At 45.7% G+C, this 6,000-nt stretch overlaps 1 protein-coding gene across 5 annotated transcripts in view; it reads right to left on the reverse strand.

The window, feature by feature from the left end:
• Positions 1-936, reverse strand: part of ZNF395 (zinc finger protein 395) — a 60,077-nt gene extending 59,141 nt beyond the window's left edge. For 2 of the 5 annotated variants that reach the window (XM_063610862.1, XM_063610860.1), the window contains exon 1: positions 589-936. The gene's annotated coding sequence lies outside the window, so the exon portion shown is untranslated. The remainder of the gene's footprint in view (positions 1-588) is intronic. The other 3 variants (XM_063610857.1, XM_063610855.1, XM_055295829.2) reach the window with 2 other exon arrangements.
• Between the last annotated feature and the right edge of the window lie 5,064 nt (positions 937-6,000).

A 6,000-nucleotide genomic window follows, 5' to 3' on the forward strand; every position in this document is an offset into this window, starting at 1 on the left:
AGAGGTGCGGCTTGGACACTGGACCAAACTGAGCACTAACTAAAACAGGGACAGAGAGGAAGCAGCTTTCCCACCAGTGAAGTGGGAAAGACACTTCACTGGTGGGAAAGACATGCCCACCATGTCAGTGTATCATTGCCATGGCAACACCCCAGAATGACTGCCCCTTTCCATGGCAATGACTCAATGACCCAAAAGTTACCACCCTTCTCCTAGACATTTCTGCATAAACCACTCCTTAATCTGTTACATGTAATGGAAAGTAGGTGTAAATCTGACTGCAGCCTGAGCTGCCACTCTCAGCACACTGTCTTATGGGGTAGCCCTGCTCTGCAGGAGCAGTTGAGGGGCTGTAAGGCTGCTGGAATTGTAACACTGCCACTTCAGTAAAGCTGTTATCTTCTACCCTACTACCAGCTCACCCTTGAATTCTTTCCTGAGCAAAGCCAAGAACCCTCACGGGCTAAACCCCTTTTTGGGGTTCACCTGCCTTGCATCAAGATGACTACCCGGAAACTGGCAGTATCCAGCTATTGTCATCCAGTTAACACCCTCCAAATCTTCCCTCCCAGGGAAAATGCTCGTTACCTTCTATCCGTCTCAAGGTAGCTCCAGGAAATAGATCAGAGTTGGCGGAAAAGGAAGCTGGAGAACCTTCACTAAACCTTCACTGCAAGATAAGCAGTCATGGTCGGGCGCGGTGGCTCACCCCTGTAATCCCAGCACTTTGGGAGGCCGAGGCGGGCGGATCACGAGGTCAGGAGATCGAGACCATCCTGGCTAACACAGTGAAACCCTGTCTCTACTAAAAATACAAAAAAATTAGCCGGGCGCGGTGGCAGGCGCCTGTAGTCCCAGCTATTCGGGAGGCTGAGGCAGGAAAATGGCGTGAGCCCAGGAGGCGGAGCTTGCAGTGAGCCGACATCGCGCCACTGCACTCCAGCCTGGGCGACAGAGCCAGACTCTGTCTCAAAAAAAAAAAAAAAAAAAGAGAAGCAGTCATTTCAGGTAGGCGTTGAGAGAGAATGAACTATGGAGCCAGACTACCTGGATTCCAAACCAGCTCCTCCACCTACTTGCTCTCTCGGACAAGTCATTTGACTTATCTCTGCCTCCGGTTCCTCATTTGTAAACCTGGGATGGTGATAGTAATTACGGCTTAGAGATGTTGTTGGGATTGAATGAGCGAATGTAGATAAAGTGTGCAGGCAGCATTTGGCATCTAATAAAGCCATCAAAACAATCACTCTGTGCTGTTTTCTTAGTGTCCTTACCACTCTTCCTGATCCCTCCCTCACCTCAGCTTTAGGACTGACTTCAAGATTACCAGCAGAGTGAATGGAGGGTTGGAGGGCAAGGTAGCTCTATTGACACAGTTGTGCATGATGCGGTGCTGGAATGGGGAAATATGGGGTTCAGAGAAGGAAGTCATGGGTCCAGGCAGTGGAGTGGGGAGACAAAGTAACTCCCAGATACAATGTGAACGGGTACTCTGAATCTCCTGGTCTCTGAGCTCTTGATTCACAAGTGAGTATGTATGTCTAGCCTTCCCTTGCACTGTATGTTTCCTGAGAGCAGACACTGTGTTTTGTTTACTGTTATTCATCCTTTAGCACCTAGCTCAGTGCTTGGGGTGTAAGTGATCAACAAATGTTTGAATATTTATTCAATGAGATTTTATTTTATTGATTTATTGATTTTTGAGACAGGGTCTTGCTCTGCCAACCAGGCTGGAGTGCAGTGGTGCAATTATAGCTCACTGCAGCCTCAACCTCCTGGGCTCAAGCGATCCTCCCACCTCAGCCTCCCAAGTAGCTAGGACTACAGGCATGAGCCACTACATCCAGCTAATTTTAAATTTTTTTTGTAGAGACAGGGTCTCTTTGTGTTGCGCAGGCTGAGCTTTTATATGTATCACCACACTGAGCCCTGTGGAAAGGTTCCTAATTTTAACCAATTTTAAAGTTCCCTTATCCAACTCTTTCACTTCAGAGTTAAAGGAATAAAGCAAAGATATTTGCCTGGGGTTATATGACAAGTTGGAAACAGAGGCCAAGTCTCTGCTTTCAACCTGATGTTATTTCCTTGACACCGCTCTGTACTTACAATGCAATTGGAAGGAAAAACAAACTCCCTAAAACTTACAGAATTAAATGAGGCAGTGTGTGGTTAAGACTCGAATGCATGGTAAATATGGTAGGTGTGGCTCAAGTTGAGAGGACTGGATTCCCCAGGGCCTGGGATTGGGCAGAAAATGCTCACTGCAAAAGAGGGCTTGAACTTACCCTGAAGGATGGGTGGGATTTGGGATTCAGGAAACAGAAGTCCTGGGAGTGGAGGTAGCTTTCTGCTGAGGCCATGGTGAATGGGTAAGGGTCAATGGGAAAACAAGAGGGGTTTGCACTGGGCCATAGTAAGACAACATGTTGGAGGATTAGCTTGAGGCCAGATTGTGGGAAATTTCAAATGCCAGGATAAGGAGTTTCTACCTTAGTCTATGGGTAATGAGGAACCCCTGTATATAGACACAGCTAGGCACTGAACCAAGACAAGACACCAGGCAAAGGTCTGCCAATGTGATCTGATTTGCATCTTTTGCAGACAGTTGCTTGCCATATATATGCATTTACTGAATTTACCCCCACACAAAGGAAACTCTACCAGCTAGCTTGTCTATATTTATTTTGCCTCCATATACACATGATTACTTGTTGGGAGCAGAAGAAGGGGAGGGAGATTAACATGGTTGATGTGTCTGCTGTAGACCAGAAATTTCACCTGCAGTAGTATCTCATTTAATCCTGACAATCTTGTGGGGAGTGGGTGTTACTGCCTCAGTAACCCCCAGAGAGGGTCAGTAACTTTCTCAGTGCACAGAACTAGGAAGTGGTGGAGCCAGAATTCAAACAAATTCAGCTTTGACACCAAAGCCCTCTCCAATCGCTTCTTGAAACCTTCCCATTAGAAGATACAGGAATTGGGGTCTCAATGCCAGGTTCCTTGAAGTCAGACAAAGCTGGGTTTGAATTTCCATTTCCACTACTTACTAGCTGGTGGCAGAGGCTCATGACTCTGATGGACCTTAAGCTTCAGGCCCCCTCACTTTACACAGGCCCCTTGCAAGCCTGCTGCCCAATTTTCAAATCCCTAATTTTGCATTATTGTCCTGAAAGAGGGCTCCAACGATTGCGTAAACCTTGGGCCTCATGAAACATGAATCTGCTGAAGGTAGATGACCTCTATCAAGTTACTTGCTGAGACTTAGTTTCTGTATCTGGATAAAATCATCCTGGACTGTGGTCTACCAGCTTAACATCCAGTTGACACATAATACTAGAGATGCTGCAGTAACTTGAACCTGATCTCACCTAGCCTTACCCCAAAGGCAAAGGTTCACAGAGCCCCTAGGTCAAAAGAAATACCTAACGGATTGTTAAGTACGTAGGTCCAAACGACTTAATAGGTATTCATGTCTTAACAATTTAGTAATTATTTGCAAAAGTAATACACAGAAATTGAAGGAAATTGATGCTTTTATTTTATTCTTTTTTTTTTTTTTTGAGATGGAGTGTCGCTCTTTTTGCCCAGGCTGGTGTGCAATGGCAAGATCTCGGCTCACTGCAACCTCTGCCTCCCGGGTTCAAGTGATTCTCCTGCCTCAGTCTCCTGAGTAGCTGGGATTACAGGCACGCGCCTCCACGCCCTGCTAATTTTGTATTTTTAATAGAGATGAGATTTCACCATGTTGGCCAGGCTAGTCTTGAACTCCTGACCTCAGGTGATCCACCTGCCTCGGCCTCCTGAAGTCTTGGGATGACAGGTGAGAGCCACTGCGCCTGGCCTTATTTTATTCTTTATTTTATTTTATTTTATTTTATTTTTTTGAGACGAAGTTTTGCTCTTGTCCTCCAGGCTGGAGTGCAATGGCACGATCTTGGCTCACTGCAACCTCTGCCTCCTGGGTTCAAGCAATTCTTCTGCCTCAGTCTCCCAAGTAGCTGGTATTACAGGCGTGTGCCACCATGCCCGGCTAATTTTTGTATTTTTAGTAGAGACGGGGTTTCACCATGTTGGCCAGGCTGGTCTCGAACTCCTAACCTCAGGTGATCCGCCCACCTCGGCCTCCCAAAGTGCTGGGATTACAGGCATGGGTGACCGCGCCCAGCCTATTTTATTCTTAAATGACTGCAATTTCTTTCTAACAGGATGAGTGCACCTGTTGAGCACTGCACAATTTCCCAAACCTTAGAATCAGATGCACACAATCATCCTGATTTCCTATTTCCCATCCATTTTCATATGCAGTGCTTGCTTTTTAACACAGTATCCGGCAAAACCCAATTCTGTCAAGATACGATGCCACTGAAAGGAATGTAACGCAATGCAATGTAATGTTGAAACTGTGCATTGCCTTTGACTAACAGTTAATGCAGTGTGTGACAGATGGCAGGTATCACTATGTCCCTCTGCAACATTTAAAATATCTTGATGAGGCCGGGCGCAGTGGCTCCCACCTGTAATCCCAGCACTTTGGGAGGCTGAGGTGGGCGGATCGCTTGAGGCCAGGAGTTCAAGACCAACCTGGCCAACATGGTGAAACTCCATCTCTACTAAAAATACAAACATTAGCCTGGCATGGTGGTACACTCCTGTAGTCCCAGCTACTTTGAGAGGCTGAAGCAGGAAAATCACTTGAACCCAGGAGGTGGAGGTTGCAGTGAGCCGAGATCATGCCACTGAATGCCAGCCTGGGTGACAGAGCGAGACTCTGTCTCAAAAAAATATCTTGACGTGCCCCTGTGAATTTGAGGCAGCACCCTAGGGCACCTCGACACACAATTTGGGATACGTGGACTTAAGGAAACTGTTAGAGGCTATATCAGGAAGCAACCAAAAGGCAGCATGGGCCAGGTGCGGTGGCTCACACCTATAATCCCAGCACTTTGGGAGGCCGAGGCCAGCGGATTGCCGGAGCTCAGGAGTTTACGACCAGCCTGGGCAACACGGTTAAACCCTGTCTATACTAAAATACAAAAAATTAGCCGGGCGTGGCAGCGTGTGCCTGTATCCCAGCTACTTGGGAGGCTGAGGCAGAATTGCTTGAAGCCAGGATGCGGAGGTTGCAGCGAGCTGAGATCACACCACTGCACTCCAGCCTGGACAACAGACTCTATCCCCCCATCAAAAAAAAAAAAAAAAAAAAAAAAAAAAAAAAAAAAGCAGCATGGTTCTTTCCAGGAGGATAGAAGCAGGGAACCACCTCTATGTATCCTTGTTCACAGTTGGCCACCCTGTCATTGTTCCATGGTCTGCAGGAAATCTTCCTGAAGTCTCTCTTCCTAGTACCTCCTTCCACCCTGGGCTATGGCTATTTACATAACATTAGCAAAGGAGAGAATAATGGTTGGTTGTTAGAAGGCCTGGGCTCAAGTCCCAGATCTGCCACTCAGGAGGTACAACACCTTGGTCATAACCTCCCCTTTTTAGAGTCTCTTCCAGCTTTAAATATCTATGAATCTATGCATCTTCCTTCAAGCTGTCTCCTAAGAGGTCAACATTTTGCACTTAATTTTAACTTAGCCTCATCAGAGTAGGAAGGAAAGAAGCAAATGTTTCTTGTTTCTTCCGTTGTACACATTCTGCATGCTAGAAAGCTGGGGACTTTAAATAAAACAAAAATCAATTTTCACATCAGGTAAATTTCTGAAAAGAGAGAAGAAAAAGCAAGAACATAAAACTCTCTATGAGGTGCCCTTGCGTATGGGGTGCTGGAAATGTTTCTTGATCTGAATGCAAATAACTAGGTGTCTTCAGTCTGAAAAAATTCATCAAACTGTACATTGTGATTTGTGTATATTCTACTTTAATTTCTTTTAAGGGCAGGAAAGCAAATTACAGAATTGAAACAATATAGAAGTTACATAAAAATACAACACAAACAATACTATTTTCTTTAAAAACTTGACGACTTGTAAAGGTGTGAATATGCTATATGCTTGT

This window comes from Symphalangus syndactylus, chromosome 10 (genome assembly GCF_028878055.3).
Source record: "Symphalangus syndactylus isolate Jambi chromosome 10, NHGRI_mSymSyn1-v2.1_pri, whole genome shotgun sequence".
Taxonomy (NCBI): domain Eukaryota; kingdom Metazoa; phylum Chordata; class Mammalia; order Primates; family Hylobatidae; genus Symphalangus; species Symphalangus syndactylus.